This window comes from Agelaius tricolor, unplaced genomic scaffold (genome assembly GCF_023055355.1).
Source record: "Agelaius tricolor isolate 1412-34295 unplaced genomic scaffold, bAgeTri1.0.p SCAF_9, whole genome shotgun sequence".
Classification (NCBI taxonomy): domain Eukaryota; kingdom Metazoa; phylum Chordata; class Aves; order Passeriformes; family Icteridae; genus Agelaius; species Agelaius tricolor.
In genome coordinates, this window is record NW_027269269.1 from 29,879,179 (window position 1) to 29,897,568 (window position 18,390).

Consider the following 18,390-nt stretch of genomic DNA (forward strand, 5'->3'; position numbering starts at 1 on the left):
TTTGTGGTGCCTTTGTAGTACACCACTCTGTGGGATATTTTGATGGTGGTAAAAGCTTAACTGGAAAACTCCTACCAACTCATAGAGGACTAATGCACACTCCAATGTCTTTAATAGGATGGTGGTCCCCCTGGAAGATGCTGGGTCTCATTCTTGCAAAGGGACAAAATATAGTTGGAGATGTTTTTTTCTGAAAATAGAAACAAGATCTTTGAACAATTTGGGACATTTGGGACACAGTAAACAATACTTTGTTTACTACTGAAGGCTGAAAGTGTATGAATGTGCTATCTGATTAATTTATTAAATATAGTGATGTGGAAGTGGGATAGGAGTGGGAAATTATGTGTGGTCTGGAAAGTGAGGCCGAGGAGCTACATTTGATAAGTACATAAGAAATAAGAGTAATGGTGCCTTAAGTTGGTGTTTCTTGCAGCACAGTAATCACAATGTAAGTGAAGAGTGTAATAATCTTCATTATATCCACTAATGTGGTTTATTCCTGAGGTCTATGGAAAAGACTGCTAAACAGTAACACACTAACTAACTAGGCAAGCATCATTGGATGTTATGAATGTCAGTAAAACTATAAATTAACAGGGCAATAGGGATGTAAAGAAATAACCACATCCAGGCTATTTCTCTGGTGGAGACATGGAAATAAGCAGCTGGAGAAACCAGTAAAAATAACTTTCTCTCGGAAGCCCCAACTTTCAGTCTTTTTTCTCATGTCTGAAGCAACTGCTCTGTCAGTTGTCTGTGCTGATGTCCTTTTCCTTGGGGGATTTTTTTAAACTTGATTTGTCAATCTCCTTTGAAATGGTGTGGTGTTGAATATCAAAGGGAATAGCCTTTTGCCTCACTGGTCTCTGGTCTGCTTACTATCAGATTCCCAATCTTTTCCTGGTTCTCTAATATTTTGTCAAGGGATGGAAATCCTCTATTTTATGGTTTGCAGGGGGTTGCATTACTTATATAACCCTGCTTGAAAAGCATGGTCAAAATAATCATTTTGTAAGGAAATGTAAGGAAAATCCTTTTTGACCAATATGTGAGAACTTCATACAAGATCAGTAAAGTTGCTCGTATGTTGAAGTGAAACAACTGTCACAGAGTGTTTAGTAGGAATTTTTAATACAGCCAATAAAACACCTTGTTCTGAGGCTTGCAGAGATCCTTAAGCAGAGAATGAGTCTGTTAGCATGTTTTAGTAAAGTTCTGATGGTGCTGAAAGCAGCTGACAAGGATTTAAAAAAAATCTCTAACAGACAAAACAAGCCCAACTTGACTTGGAGTGCTGTCCAAATTTCTGCTCTTTGGTCACATTAGAGAGTCACAGGGTGACTTTATAGTCCTGAGAATTGCTTGGAAAGTTTTGCCTCGGTGAAGGAGGCTGTGCAGCAGAGAGGTGTGGAAGCAGATTGTTATTCATCATTGCAAGTTTCACAATTTATGGGGAGAAAAATAGCAAAGTTCTTAAGAGTCTGGCCTTGAACCGTTTACTGTGGGTGGGTGAAAAAGCTATATGGTAATGCAGAAGTTTTATTTTATATCAGAAAACTTGCTACGGCTTGAGAGTGTTGGAAGATGAAGCAGAATGTTCTGTTAAACCCAGACTATGTGGCCTTGGGTCTTCAACCCTATTAATGGATGCTAAAGGCAGTTTTCAATTCCAGAAGGGGACCACTGTCCATTCTTAGAGGTGAGTGTTACTTAACTGCAGTAAATAACTGCTCAGATGCCAACCTCAGAATGGGATATTAAATTAACAACATTATGAAGCTTTTGCATGTTTAAGCTGCCTGAAGACTTGTGGGCCCTCCTGCATGGACCCACACTGTTTATTTCTTTTGTGGGCAAAGGAATGCTGATCTGAAAAAATGAAATGCTAACTTCAGAGTATTTGCAAGCCATCTCTCTTGGCAAGAGTATGGGTCAGCATATGGAATGCTTGAATGACTGCATAAACTTGAAAATTGGAAGATTGATCTTAGAGCTGGAAGGAGAGATTTGGAGGTCAAAATGAAACAATACCATATGATTCAGTTCATCACTATGTAGTACAAAAAATGGCCTAATAATAGAGTGAATACTGATGTTGATCTTCTTTTTTCTAAAGAAAAATTGGCTAAAACTTATATATATGTTATGAGAATTTTGACACATTTTTCTAAACTGTAGGTTCCAATGTCTTGTTGTAGTTATAATCTTGCAGTAAGGTTTGTCTTTACCTCTCTATTTTTGTGTCATAATATTAGCTAAGCATGCTGAGCTTGGAAGGAGAGTTACCCTAATTGTTGCATTTCCTTGGCTTCACTGGCTGAGATTTTTTTCATTTCTGTATACCTTTATTAAATAAATAAAGCATTCTTGGCTATCAAGTGTCAGCATTGCTGCTGAGGAGACACTGCAGAGATAGAAATGCACATTTACTAAAATGCAAGCTTTAATTTCTCTGAATGTCTAATGGGAAAATATTACTTTGTTCAGAAGGGACTATGTGCCACTGGTTGTGAGTTTTCTAGTGAAGATTTGTGGAAAATTATAAGATTCTAAACATCAAACATTCTGGCTTTCCTTCACTTCTGAAGCATCTACGGATATCTGTGTTCAGGGAAGCCCTTGGGTTCAGAAACATCCATGATTAGATGCCTTGCCTTGCCTTCTTGGATTGCTCGTCAAACATGAGTTTTCCTGGTTGTTTCCAGGCACTGTATTATGGATGTCTGAATTAGATTAACTCCAGGATCCAGCACTCACTTGATGGAATATCCATCCCATGAGATAAAATGATTGATAAATATCCCTGGACACAGCCAGAGTCCATAATTGTGTACGGACCTGAACAGCTGAATCAAATCTGGTGGTGGACTCTTCTTTGAGTATGAGACTGATTTGGATGTTCTGTGGAGATCTCCTTCAATTTATTATCTAATCCACTCATTCTTCCTTGTATTTAAATTTGCACCAGGAAGCATGGGAGCACCAGCATCTTATATTGAAGCCGGAGATTTGCCTTGACTTCTCAGCAGGAGCAGGTGCAGAGCATTGGTCTGATTGGAGACGTAACTGCAACCAGGTTCTCAGTCACAGCAATGTGGCTTTGTGTCATTTCTTTTGCCTTTGTGGAGACAAACTCTCTGGATTTCCTTGCGCAATTGCTACAGTTGGCATAATTTTGTATTTTGAAGCAAGCAACAAAGACAATTTTCTTTACAGAATCAAAAGTTTCCATAGACATAAATTTCTTTTAAAAAAACCAAAAACCAAAATAAAAATCAATTGGAAATTTAATTAAAACTTTTTCTTCAAAATTATTGCATTTCTTATCAGAATTATATCAATCCTAATAAAAGCTGATGAATCAGTGCTAATATATATTTTTTTTACAAAGCCAGTGAGTTATCTCCTGAAACACTAACACAAGATTTTCTATATATTTCAGCTATTTTTTTAACTATGATTCAGGCAAGGATTTACATAGCTTAGCCAAAGATCCTAATCTTGAAATAACTTTACTTTTGCATACTCCTCTTTTCTGGGGACTTTTCCTAAACTGCTAGTGTAGTTTTTTGTGTGGTGGTGTTTTTGTTTGTGGGGTTTTTTTTCTTTCCATAGAAGAAGTATGTTGGATTTGTAAAGATTTTCTTTCCTGTGAACCAGAGAACTTGTTTTAATATTTCAGTTTACAAGGTATCAATTTAGAGATGGAATATTTCTCAAATTTGAAACTCAGGGTTATTTATTCTAGACAGTACTAGAAATGTAATATGCTTACTATAAGCATACTACAGCAAACCATCAGGTCCCTATAAGCTGATGTTATGGCAGATAAAACAGGGGGCTTTTGTGAACAAAAGCCTGAAACCAAATTCTTAGGAGGAAATGTTTGTTCTTAAAAATCTATTAGCAGCTAAGTATGTGCTGTGAAGATCAGTGTCAGTGTTTGACACCAGTAGTTTTACTTTTTTTTGGGAATGTTAAATAGAATTTATCTACCTAAGAGATGGGAGGCAGAGCTTTGACCTTGTTATGTGCAACTAACTTCAAATTAACAACATCTCAAACATCTCAAACAACATCAGAATATCTCAAAAGGCAGCTGAAATCATGGAAGACAAACACAGCTCATTATTACTAATATAATGATAACTATATGAACTACAACTAATCCCTCCTTGATATTTTATTACTATTGTTTCCATTTCTTATCATCCTTACTTTAGAATTGAAAACAATGCAGAGATTAGTTTAACCAATTCAGAAAGCTGTACTCCTCTGCTTGCCAGGTCTCTTTCCCTTGCTGCAGTTTTAGTTTCCAAAAACAGTAAACAGTTACAGACTGAGTAATTGTAACCTCTCATCACCTTTTCTTTTCATGTTTGTTTCCTGCAATAAAGTAGATTTAATTCCATTCATTTATTCAGTCTGACAGGTGAGTTACATCAGTACAGCATGAGAATGGGTAAAACATCTTTTTGCTGGAAGCCTTGCAATCTAGGTAATTTTATTTATTTTAGTATGATAAGCATCTAATCCATGGTCAGACACTGCCTGGAGCCTCTGTTTATCTGTAATGTTGGAAGGGATTTTATTCATGCCATGTGTCTCAGAACCTTATGAGTCTTGAAAAAGACTGTAAACCAGAAACAATTGAAAAATCAATTCTGCAAGAGCTCCTTCCTTTTTGGAAAGTTTGCCACTTACCTAAGCTCTATATTTGAATGACCAAATGTAAACAAACCTTGGGTTTGAGTTTCTGAGCTACTATCAAAAGAGATTAGTCAAAAAAGAAACTGAGGGGTTAAGGGAACTGAGAAATTGAAAGTCTTTTGAGTTAAATTTACAATACTGGCAATTTAGAAAATGCTGATGCAGATGCATTGTGTCTTTTCAGTGATAAGTGTTGTACTATTCCTTAGTTTTTTTAGAGCTGGCTGACATGTGACCGCAAAATGATCTGTCTTTTAGAAAAGCTTAAAAATTAATGCCCTTGAAATTAGTAGAAACAAATCTACATTTAAAAGAATTTGGAGTTTCTGTGTTAGTTTTTTTTCTGTGATGACTCAGATTCACAAGGGAAGATCACAGAGGCATTGCTTATTTAGCTGATTAAATACAACTGGTGATCATCCTTTTACTGAGACTTTCCAGTCACAAGCTGGGTGTCACAAACTTTAGTTCACCTGAACTGGAGACCTGAGACGTAGTCTGCCCAGCCTCAAAAAAATAAAATTTCCCCACCCTGGAATATGCTTTATTTCCAGTGAGTGGGGCAGGCTATTTTTTGTCAGATCTCTGGTATGCAGATAGCACAGATCTCTGCCTGGTCACGCTTAAAACCATGAAAGAATAGGGCAGCTACCCCTCGGTTGGGTTTACTCTGCTGGGCAGATGAAACCCTGGTACTGGGCAGATGAAACCCTTTCTGGCCCAAGTCAACCCCATTTCCTAAGAAAGCTGTCTTCCTCTGACCATACTGGGCAGCTATTCTATGAGACATTTTCCATCTCCTCTTGAAACTTGTGGTGGATATCAGTGAGTGGGAAGGAGCTGGGTGGTTCACAGGTAGACTGAGTTGTAAAAACCCCTTGGCTTAATCATCTTTTTAAAAGGCTTTCAGATAGAAGAATAGGGAATAAGGGCACTTCTGTGCAGATATATATATATATCTTTTTATATTTTTATATTTTTATATATTTATATATACATACTGGCCCATCCAGCATCTCTTACCTGGGTGAGGAAAAATCTCTCTCTCACCTGGCCACCAGATGGGGGCATTACAAAGATATTGATTAATTGGCAAATTTATCATATCAGTGAGTCATTTGCATATAAAAATCACCTCCCTTTGTCTTTTATTCCACGTTTTTATAAGCATTGTGCACAGATGAAATGCCCAATCAATTATTTGAAATAACATTAAAATGCCCTTAAGAAAACACCCGATAAAATTTCAAAGGATTGCTGCAATTATAAAGGCAGAATTTTTTTTAAGCTTTTTGGATGTTGTTTCTTGGTTTTGATTCATACTTTTCACTGTTGGACATAAAAGGCTTTTTCCCTTATCAGTTTTGTCATTAGTTTACCAGATGCTGCTTTGGTGAGCATTACAAAATCCTGCTTTTTATTGCATATTGTTATAAATTATCAAATCGTGAGCCAAAATTATCAAAAATTTAGCGAAAGTTTATTAATTTGTCTGTGAGACCGAAGTTCGGTCTTCGAAACCACCACAGCCAAAGAGACAGCGTCGAACCCGGGATCGGTGCCGGGTGAACACAGATCTGACCTCCGAGTGTCAGAGTCTCCCCAGTTCACGCTCGCGGCTCCATGCAGCGAGGTTTTATGCAGTTTATTCTGCCCGAGGCAAAGATGACCGAATTTTCTTTGTGTCTCTTCACATGCATCACTGTTGCTTTCCATGTGCAGAGGTGCAAAAGCCTCATCCAGGTGTGTCGTTGGTGTCAATCGGCTCTGGAGGAGCCGTTTATTCAGATGTATCAGGATGGCGGGGCGATGACTATCTTGATAGAGGCAATCAAGGGGATAATCACTTTCGGGTGGCTCTCATCAACTCTGACAACTCGGGGAAACCAACGATCATCGCCCTGGAGGCTTCTATTCTTACGCTAAGGCATCGACATTAATAGCATGAATTATCCCTACCATATATTGCAATATGAAAATATAGTGTAGGTTGTGTCTTTTATTTGAGAGCCATCATCCATTTTCATGATAGGTTAAAATATCCTGCTATGTTTCATAAAGAGGAAGAGCCTGATTCTGCTTTGATTTTGTTCTTAATCCTCTAAGGCAGCTGAACTAAAAAATTTCTCTGCAAGCTAAAAAAACCATCATGGTTTCAAGTTGTTTATATGTAAAGTTGGTTTAAATATATAAGGAATGGAGTTTGCCCAGTTATAAACTAGAAAAAAGAGATATAAACCTGTAAATTTCATGGAAACTCATTGATGTGAAAGTCCATTCTCATGATTGAAACTTTCAAAATGTATCTTTGAAGTAATAAATTATGGATTTCTACATTAAGCAGATGATTACTTAGGGTATTTTCTAAAGATTTTTTTTTTTTCTTATTGAGCAAGACCTTTCTTAGAAAATATACTACATGGAAGATATATAACTGCATGTTTCTAAATAAAAGGTAAAATTCTTCTACCTAATAACAAAAAATTAATGAATAAAAAGGAAAAAAGTTCATTTACAGAACTGTGATATTCTTTAAGTAGAAGTTGGACAATTTTTAGGCTGACATTAATTCATGCTATGTCTGTAATCTTTATCATGAGAGATAAGATAGAGAATGCCCTGCGGTTTGCTGATCTGATAAAGCAAACAGATTTGAGGAGAAACAGGAGAATGAAAACAGATAAGATCTCTGTTATGGGTCTCTTTGTAATGCTTCAATAAGGTAAAAAGAGTATTTCTGAAATTTTTGAAGGTTAGGGATAAGTCTTTAAATTTATTTGATAATAAACTTCTGTTTCTTTTACTGAGCTGCATTCTCTTTTAGAGTGAAAAAGGTGTAACATAACCTTATAAAAAGGATCTTTTTTGTTGTGGATGGAAACAAGCATGTGAAATAGTTTTTATTTCAAAACTTCATTTTTTAAGAAACAAGTGGGGAAATTGTGGGCATAGTTAGTTCCTTATCTTCCCACAATTTATCTTCCCACTCTGAATAACACTGTTTGCACATTTATATTCAGAGTATATAAATTCAACCAGTTTAGTTAAGCTGTCTTTCTATTAATTGATTCTGCTCCCTTCTTAAGCAGGTTGTCTTTTGCCTTTGAATTTCTGTTGCACTTTTAAATGTTTCTTAATTTTCTCCCTTTGTTTTTGATAGAGAGGCCCTGACATGGACAGCACATATGCATGACTATTTGTAGAAATAATACATGCTGTATACATTCTCTATGAAGGTGACTGTGTCACTATTTATACATCCAATTCTCTCATAACAAGAAGCTGGGGGTTTTGATTGCTTTATTTGTTTGTTTGCATGAGTTTTTTTGCTATCATATCATATGGCAAACACTTATCTGTTTTATCTTTTAGGCCCAGACATATAATTGATGTATAAAAACTTGTGAAATATCTTACAAGAATTGTTAAAGCTAAGTCCTCAGAAAATATTTCCCCCACTTACTTTTCTGTATCTGATAATGGATTTTAAATGAGTGGGTAAGGTGCATAAAGTAAGGAGTTACACAGAGCAAGTAATGCAAACAGTTATGCTGAGCTCAGTATCTCAAAGTTATTAAGATGCAAATTTGTATTTGTTCATATTTCTACTTGCATATCCTCTGAATTGCTTTTTCTGTCCTTTTCATTTGATCTTGCATGAGGAAACATAAAAGCCTTTAACGCGTAAGACAAATGTTGATGTGATTTGCAGGCCAGCACCAATGGTCCATAACCACTGTATAAAAGCAGATCCTAAGTTAATATTAAGACACTAAAGGGGGTCAGTGACATTCCTAAATGAAATACCAGATAAGTAAAAAAGATTCCCAAGTGTAAGAAGTGACAACTTTTAGGTCAGAATGTCCTGGTGTTTTTTTGTGCGTGGTGTTACCTAAGTTCATCTGACTTGACATGCAACAACTCTAAATCTCTGCCACATACAAATAAAATAAATGTTTCTTTAAAAATCAAGTTAACACTTGTAGAAATCTGCAGTTCAAGAAACAAAGTCTCTCTCCCCTCTCTTATTTTCTTCTGACAGCTAACCCCTGTGTTTTGTCTGCTTGTCATCTGCTGCTGGCTTTTCTGGAGAGGGCAGTGGTGCTTATCCTTGTTGTCTCACTCACTCTTGTTTACTATGCAGGTGTTTCCCTCACTTGTTGGGTAGCTGGGACACATAAGGGAAAATGTAAGTCTGTGGAATACAAATGATTCTGGTAAATATAAAATGGGATTCCAGTAGAATGAAGCACAATGTTCTTTCAGGTATTTCTGCCAATTTTGGCTGATGAAGGGACCTAACTGTAGCCGTTACATCCACAGAATAGGTAGGAAAGTAAAGTTGTAAAAACAGTCAGAGTCTTGCTAAAAAATCTGATTTCTGAGTCCACATTTTTGTTTCTATTCCAAGGCATGAGTAATGGAACAAGAGGTAATTTTTAGCTAGTAGTTACATTTACTCCTTCAGAATTTGTGCAAGCTGTTGGACAGAAGAAAAAAGTGCCAGTGCATTTGCAGTGCCAGCCAGTTACAAAGAGTTGCAGAGAGATTTTTTTTTTTTTTCCTTTTCTCCTCATCCTAGCAGTCCTTTGCCTCTGATATTGACCAGTGTTTGTATCTCTGTGTTTTTCTAGATTTTCTTCTGGGACTTTCTAGATGTTAATCAATATGATAATAAAAAAATAAAAAACTTAACTAAAATGCTACTTGTATTTTGGTCTTCCAAAGTATTTGTGATCAGTCACAAAATGCATTCTCAGACAACAGAAAAATGTATCTACAAGATAAAAATACATGGGAAATCAAGATACACCACACTTGGAATGAGGTTTTTGAAGATAATTTTTACTACACAGATGCATCACAAATACTTTGGATTTTCCTCTGACTTCCAAAAAAGTATTTTCCTCTGACTTTCAAAAAAATATTTCTTGTACCATGGAAAAGTTGATCTGCTTTAGTCTGTGAAATCTCTTTTCACTGCTTAGGTACCTACTTTGTAAAAAGCTGTAGGAGTATAATGGCTGGTAAGAGGTTTTTTGTCATTTGGAATAAAATGTAGCAATGAAGTTAGAAATGTCTTGGGAGACAAACACAGAGACAGCCTTATGCCTGGGGTTAGTTTCAAATGGACTAGGCTTAAAAATATTTGACTTCCCTTATAATCATAAAATGGTGTTTTAAAGGACCCTTAAACAGCATCTCCTTCCAATTTCCCATGGGCAGGAACACCTACTAGATGAGGTTGCTCTGAGCACCATCCAACCTGTCCTTGAACACTTCTAGGGATGGGGCATCCACAGTTTCTCTGGATGAAAAGAAAACAAGTGAGGACCTGTTCCAGGGCCTCACCACCCTCACAGTCAAGAATTTCTTCCTAATATCTAATCTAAACATACCCTCCTTCGCTTTAAAGCCGATCCCCCTTGTCCTATCACTGCATACCTAGGAGAAGGATTTTTTGCTCTGCCCCACTCCCCATCACCTGCATATCTTGGGCAGCTCTTGAATCCTCTTCTGTTCTTTTGAAAGGCTAGACAGCATTTCAGGATTTTAGCAAGTTGCTCTAGTGAGATCCAGGACAGAGCTGAAGGACAGCTGACACTCCAGGAGCACATTTAATTAGTACACACATTTAAAATCAAAAAGTGAGGCTCAACCCAAAACTTAGGTGCCTGAGTCACCCATATGACCATACAAATGGAATAGGGGTAGTGCTGTTCTGCTGGCCTGAACATCCCAGGAATCAGCACAGAAAAATGTGTACCCTTAGTGCAGGAAGATTGGTCCTGGCTAGAGGGTGTTATAAGATGAAGCGAGATGTAATTAAGGGATGGATAACTAGGAGTGGGGAGGAAAATTGAGGGAAACATGGTTTTAGTTTTCTTTAAATTTTATGCTAAGGTCCTGTTTAAAAAGTAATTATTAAAGTAGCAGAGTGTAGTTTGCTTGGACCCAGAAAATGATTTTTTCAGAGCTGTCACACAGATGCAGTATTAGAACTTTTGGGATCACAGAAATGGGAAAAATAACAACTTTCTTTTTTTCCCCATGGACATTTCAAGTGCCCAGGATAAGTGTTTATGACACATGCAACCATTCCTGAAATCAAAGGCTCATTAGAGCTGCAGATAGAATGCACTAATTAAATGGTTAGCTGTAAGTTTATTTTTAACATTCTTTTTATGTTGATGTCCACAAATGAACACAGCTAGGGGTTCCTACATTGCCAGTGCTGTAGAGATCTAAAGCAGCCATGGCTCTTAGAGCTGTACAATAAAACTTGTGTTTGCTGTTTAAGATCTATTTTTTTCATCATCCAAACTAAAGGATCTACTGACACTGGGAAGTGCTGTTTTCACTTTTCATGTCTGTACTCTTTCCTCTCTGAAATAGCTTTGCTCTTCTTTTTGTTGCTAAGAGAAAGGGAATGTTGCCAGGTAAAAAGTATCCAGCACATCTGTCCTCTGTCAGATGTCAAAAGCATTCCTCCTAAATATTTTCATGTGCTTACAGTGGACAAGTCTTAAACATGAAGGTAAGGAAAAGTGGAATTGGCCAGCCTTGCTCAGTGATCTTCAAAACACTAGCTCCAAATACTCTATAGTGTATTTTATTTTTTCCTAGCCCAAGCAAAGGATAAAATACCAGGCCTAAAACTTCAGGGTTTTTTTTACCTTACTCATTTAGAAATGAAGTTTGCTCTTCCATGTTAAAATGTTTCATGTTAGTGTTAGGTGGTCAGAGTGTGCAAAAAATCCTCAGTAAAAAAACAGCCTGGGGTTGTGGTTGAGGCAGTGGTTTGTTCCTCCTAGGTTTGCTCTTGAAACTGTGAGCATCTATCCTGTTGCTGAGGGCTACCATGCTGCCTGTGGCACATGCCAGGAGCAGCAGGCAGAGGTGTTTAGTGGGTGGTTGGACTGTCCTTAGCTGTTTACTTGGCTTTACTCCATAGTGTAGAATTAAACCTTCCAGTTCACAGTTTCTCAGTCACAGGATTTAGATGGCCGACAATGTGTAACGTGAAAAATCTCCTTGGGGAGAAAAAGGCAGTTCCTGTGCCGTCCTAGAATCAGGGCTGTGTGTTCTCAGTTATCAGCAGTATACTGCTGGAATATGGAAAAGGCATCTCTGGACCATGGAATATTTCTCTTCTTCATTAGACATCCTAAGGATGTCTAAGGATGTGCTAAGGATGCTCCAGGACAGGTTGTTGTACCTTACACTGTGTGTGCTTGTACTTGTACACATTTCATCAGCACACTTCGTAAAGACTTCAGAGATATTAATTGGTGTTTTCCACTGAAATGGTTTGTGGCTGCAAGCAACTTGGAGAAATGTTGAAAATTAAATGTAGGTAGGCAACACTTGGTTCAAAGAAGCTGGTAAAGGCTGATGTTTTAAAAAGCTAAAGAAGTTGAAAGGAAATGGATAAACATTATCACAGTTTTATCATGCTATTTGAATAAAATTGTGTATCTGGTAGATTTTGGCCTATCAAGACTTTCTAACATATGTTCTAACATATGTTCTAACATATCTGGGTTATTGACCTAAATTAGCATTTCTGTTGTCTTAAAACAAAGAAGAAGCAAAACAGTGGATTCAGAAATAATGATGTACAGCTGTGTGTTAGTATGGTCTCTGCAAAGTCTCTGGATTGGGTCCTTTTATGGGAGAGTTGCACCCAGTGATGTCTGTTGTAAGGAATGCTTTAGCTCCTCTGGTCATCCACAAATCATCATGAAAAAAAGGGGAGAAAATTTGCTGTATTTCTCCCAAGCTGTTCTGCCCCTAGCCTAAGCCTAACTTTGGTCAGGAAAAAACAGAGAAAGGACTTGTGACTTTCTTTTCCAGAATTTCTGTTTACTGTTTTCCAACCACAAGCAGTTTTCCTTTCCATTTTACCTCTGAACTAATCTAAAATTAGTTTTCAAATACCTTTGGGTTTTGAGGTAAACAATTCACTTCTGGGGTGCCTTTTACTTCACAGAGTTACATTATGAAGTATGATTCTGGAGATCCCTGCCTGTGGTCCAGTCACGCTTTTTTGCATGGCAGAGCAGGGCTTTGGAGACCCAGTTCACATCTGGAGCCAGCAGTGTCCTGTTAGCACAGGGAAGCAGCCCAGTATCCTTCAGTGATGCTCATCAGCTATGCTTTCATCAGTGCTTCATGTTAGGACCTCAGCTCCACAGCCACAGCCCCTGCTTCAATTCAACTTGCAAAACTGTTTCTTCTTGGAGAAACAAAAGCAATAGAAGTCAAAGGTGCTTTTAATGATAAGAAATGCAAATGAACAAGTCAAGGTGATTAAGGAGTTTTAATCACACCCTCCTTTGTGTTGAGCTTACTGTCTACTGTGGAATTGTTAGAAATCGTAAAAATCACTGTCCTTTTTTTTGTGTCTTGCAAAACTCAGCTATTATATTATCTCACTCATCTCTCTCATGGCTTAAGACTACAGCTGGGTATTCTTCCCTTTCATTTTAGAAAAGAATACAACTTGCAGAAGATCTTCTTTTATTTTGTCTTGCTAGATCTGTGTACAAACACCTCGTATTGTCCTCAGCTGATGGAGTTTTTTGAAGAGGCAATTGTCAAAAGCAGAAATGCACAGATAAGATGTTCTTCAAATTTTAACTATTACCTGTGACACTCATGGGAGGTTACTATACTGTTCTTGCCTCATACAATGAAAAATGTTGTCAAAAGTCTCCTGCAGAAAAGAGTAGTGCATACATGGTTTTTGGAAAATGACATCTTCCCTAGGAATTCACACACAGAAAGCAAGAGTCTATTTTCATGAACTACACTCTGGGGGTGCTTGATATGCTTTTCATTTGTAAAAAGCAAACAAAAGGAATTTAATATTATAGTTTTGCATGGATCTTCATTGTGTTATTTGTTCCTCAGTAGCATTTCACACAGAAACAGAGACTTAGAGTTTAACTTGGTCTGATGATGAATGAACAAGAAACAGTTTTCTACTTGTAAATCAGATTTGCCTTTTAAATGGTTTAGTTCTTCTGGCCAACTTGTTATTTAGGAGCATGTCAGTATTGTAAAAAATACTAAAAATTAGTTGACATTAATTGTGCTTTGCTTGAGCAAAAACATTTTTTTTTAAAGAAATGTTATTCACAGAAATGTCCTTTAAGTCTCTAAAATCAAAAAGTTAATTTTGTTATGCCTAAACAGACTTCCTTTAGGGTGATTGAAATTGATAGTAGTGTAGTGAATAAATGGTAAACAAAACTGGCTTTATAGTTGGAAATTTCCTTAATAAATCTGGATGCAGTTCTGCCTCGTGCCATACACAGTATTTTTTTATACAAAAAAGCAAACCTACCCTGTCTCAAAGATTTCATTGATCAAGTATGAGAGAAGATACTGAGAGAAAATGCAGTTAGGGTTTTTTTTTATACTTAAGCTAATTTTATATGACTGAAATTGCTTCGGTGATTTTTATTCTACAGCATAATGATTAGCGATGGATTTATGGACCACCCACCGAAATGCCATTTTGTACTGAAGTGTTTGGCTATTGGAAGCTATGCTTTGTAATAGCATACAAGGGCACTTAAAAGTATTTTTTTAGGTAAAAAAGAAGTTTTGCTTGCTCTGTGATTATAATAGAGATGGTCTAAACTTTGTGGGAGTAGAGACAATAATTCTAGTCAAGTCTGTTAATGTTTTCCTGTAAAATATTAACTCTTCTAACTCTGCCATGAAGAATAAATCACAATAAAATATTTTATAGATATATTTTCTCATTAATTTAAGACACTGTCAGGTCTATGGTGCAGGATATTATGTTCTAAATTCTCAAGTTAATATCTCCAAATAGTTACTGTGGCTTCTGAAGTTCATTACTGTCTAGTGATTTCTCAGTATTTTGCTGCTTTTCTTAGCATTACTGCTGGTTGTGAGGCACTATGTGTTTGCTACCAGTATTAGTTTCTTAACCAAAGTCTCTTTGGGTAGAGAGACTGGAAGATGCCAGAGAAGAGATGAAATTAAACAAGCCTATTTTCATGGGAGCTTGGGACTTCTTTATAGATCTTCTTTTAAATTTTCAATCTTCTTTTCATTTAGAAACACATTTGGATGAAGCTAGATTGATACATTGTGATAGCTACATTTTTTCCCCAAATCTTATGAAAGAGAGCTTGATTTGATGACCTTATTGAAAGTTAATTACTGCTAGTAGATTATTGAGAAACCACTTAATAAAATAAGCAAGAAAGTCTATAACTGTCTAAGTCCTAAATTGTCTATAAAATACTGGTTTTGATGTAGGTGAAGAAGACTTTGGACTGCTCTCAAAATAGGTAGAAAAGAGCAAGAAATTTTACTTTTCATTAGGAGAATGCTAATTTATCTTCTTACAAATGTGGTTATTTGAGGTTTGTTTTTATATTTCGATGATTTATGACTAATACGAAATGTGTTATCTTAACACTGGTTTACATAGTCTCTGAAATACTCTGCATTTTAATATTTTTGAAGGTGATATAATTGACAGATGGAAGTAGCAGCCAGACATAGGTCCTGTCAGTGTGTGGATGTAATTTGCTAGGACTACTGAAATGACAGATTTCAACATGCCTTGGCATACAACATGCTATGGATGATTTGCTTTCTTAGGCACAAGTTACAGATGACCCAGTAACCTGTAAATATCAAAGTGCAGCCTTGCACAGTGTGCTGTGAATGACTGACCAAATACAATCCGTATCTGACCCAATCTCCTCTGTATGTCAACAGTATGTTCTCACACTGCTAGTGTGGTATTTCATGTATTAAGTCAGCAGAGTGTCCGAGGACCTTGGTTCTCCTTCAGAACTGCAGAGCCCATCTCAAGTATCATGGCATGGGTGAAACCTTTCCCTTGTGCTTGGTCTGTGCGCTCGTGAGCTAAGCTATCAGTGCAGTTTTAGAAGTGTTGGGAACTTGTGATGGTACTAGGCCAAGATATTACTTTGTTGTAATCGATGACATCTTCAGTCAGTCCAGAGTTACCTACAGATAGAGTAACTCTGGCAGGTTTTTATAACTTGAAATTATGCTGTGTTTTTTGTTATTCCTAAGGGATTTTACCTCAGTTTACTCATCATTACATTGTGCTAACAGAATCTGATCTGTTTGGTCATGTATTGAATGCAACATCACCACAGGTCTTGAAACTGAAGTTTCAGACTTACCTAAGACTTGACTTTTTTTTTCTGTAGTCTTGGGGCATTATTCGCTCTAGTGCATCAGGGCTCAGGCTCTTTGCTCAGTGCAGAATCAGGCAGCAAACTGTGCTGTGTGATTGGGCTGTCTGCAACCACAAATATGGTTGCTTTCTAGTGAAGTCTGTGGGCAAGGAATTTGGGAATATGATACTAAAGCTGTAGGGAGGTGCCTCAGTTTCCACTATGGCAGCAGTTGTTCGTTGAGCTTGACTTCAGATCCAAGTTTTACTGGTCTCAGGGGACACAAACAGAATGCAGGTAGATTGCAGGGTTTTGAGATATTGGAATTTTCCCTTCATGAAAGAGATATAGGAATGGACTCTTTTGGGAAGCGAGCAATTGAAAGAAAAAGGAAACCTGGTTCTCTGCTGCTTTTTCAATGTGCAAGGTGCCACAATAGTTCTCTTTACCAAATTTATTTGTTTGACCAGTTAGTCCATTTTCCCTTTCAGTTTAAATGAATCAATAATAGATTCAAGCAAGAAATTAAAATGGCTCGAAGTAGTTAATATTTTTATGTTAATCATCTCTGTAAAACATCTCTTTTAAAATTCAGTGATTGACCTATCATGCCAAGTGTCTTGCTTTAACTAGACGTCACTGTTTAGGCAGCTCAAGTAGTGGCATTGCTCTGTTCACCTGGCACACCTGCTTTTTGCCATAAACTGATGGCTGCACCATCTCCTTCTATGAGTGGAAGGAACAAAGAGAGTAACACAAGTAGGAGGTGAAGAAAAATTTGTCACTCAGTTTCTCCTGCTACATTCTTTGTCTTTTTAGCCAATATGTAGTGCTTTCTGTATGAATTGAGGACTGGGTTTTGGACAGGAAAATGATAGTGACTGAGAATAAAGGGTCTTGAATTAGAGCAAAACAGATTTATTGGAATGCCTCCTCAGGTTCATGTCATCAGTATATTTTTGTGTGCTTGTTTATACATCAGTGTGCTTGTGTATTCCCCAGTGGCCTTTGCTCTTTTTCCATTTTGATTCCTCTTCATAGTACTCCAGTCTTCGTGTCTTAGAGCTTAATCAGGGTAAAGTTGTGATTGCAGAGATAGTGAAGGATAAGTAGAGTTAGAAAAGGAAAATACAACATTAAGTCCTTGTGGACTATGTAAAAACAAACTGAGAGAAGAATGTCTATCACAATACACTGCAGATAAAAAAACCGATTCAGCATGAACTGCTGCATGCTATATTAAAAATGGCTCCAAATTTTATGTATCTAGTCAAATTTCTTCTGATCTCCCAGGGACAGGTTTTTACACTGTAACTTTACAACTAAATTTTATGCCTAAAAATACTCCTCCAAATCTTAATATTTCAAACCCCAAATCACCTAGTTCACTGTATTTTATGTAAAACAGCACATTGAAACGACTGGCCATATTTCATTATGTGAGCTATTGAACTAGTGTGCATTTCTGCTTTTTTTTTTTAAAGGAACTTTAAAAAAAATTTTTTTCAAAAAATCTAGTAAGAAAAAATCTAGTAAAGAAAAAATCTAGTAAGAACTAGTCAGAAAATACAGCCTATAATTATGTCTCCTTTCTGCATTTAAACCATTGCATGTGGGGATGTATGATACCTTATTACAGGGAAAAAAAGGCAAAGGACTTATAGATGACCTGTGAATCTTTGTAAGATGTGCCTGGTGGAGAATGGGATCCTAACTTCAGATGTCATGACTAAAATCTTAAATTTGGAGCTGTGCTGTACATGCCCTAGGAAACTGCCAAACCCCACTGTGTCAGACTGAGGGGGAGGGCAAATTACCTGGAAGGTCCCTTTAAAAACTCAAGTACTAACCTAGAGATAAAGAAGCAAGATGTTAAATCTCATGATTTTGTTGTTTCCTAGTGCAATATATGCTGAAAATCTACATGGCAGACCAATAAACCTGGAAGACTAAACTGCAACAGTTTCTGTTCTTGGAACAATTATTTCAGTCCCCAAAAATATTTCTAGGCTTCTGTGCAGCAAAGTTTGAATTTAGCTTTCCAGTATGCTAATAGAATAGATGAGACCTGAATTATACTCTGAAACTGAAGAGTCTGTGGGTGATCTGGATTTGGACCACTGTTTCATTTATTTGTGTCTCTGTTCTTTCCCTGAACTTGAGTCTTTAACTAAGGGGAGCTGTCTGTGTATGACAAATGAAGATCATTATAAATGTGAGGAATTCAACTGAAATCAAACCCAGCAATATTTTAGACATTTGTTATCCCAAAATATAGTCACCAAGTAAGCAGGGGAAAAGAGGAGGAGTAAATTTCTACATTTTTGATAGAATTACTGTGATGTCCAAATGTGTTTTGGAGTATATGAGAAGAGGTAGAGAAGTAAAATCATCACCATTCTGTTTAGTTGCCTCTGGTGCTTGGGAAAGGGATTTATTCAAGGCACGAGTTATTAACTACATAGGGTGAAGGCTT

At 36.9% G+C, this 18,390-nt stretch overlaps 1 long non-coding RNA gene across 3 annotated transcripts in view; it reads left to right on the forward strand.

Moving 5' to 3' along the window:
- The first annotated feature begins 1,566 nt into the window (after positions 1 to 1,566).
- The window catches only part of LOC139592977 (uncharacterized), a 124,353-nt gene continuing 107,529 nt past the window's right edge, over positions 1,567 to 18,390 (forward strand). Inside the window, exons 1-3 of one of the 3 annotated variants that reach the window (XR_011680158.1) lie at positions 1,567 to 1,702; positions 2,972 to 3,079; positions 8,858 to 8,902. This is a non-coding gene — a long non-coding RNA (uncharacterized lncRNA). The remainder of the gene's footprint in view (positions 1,703 to 2,971; positions 3,080 to 8,857; positions 8,903 to 18,390) is intronic. The other 2 variants (XR_011680156.1, XR_011680157.1) reach the window with 2 other exon arrangements.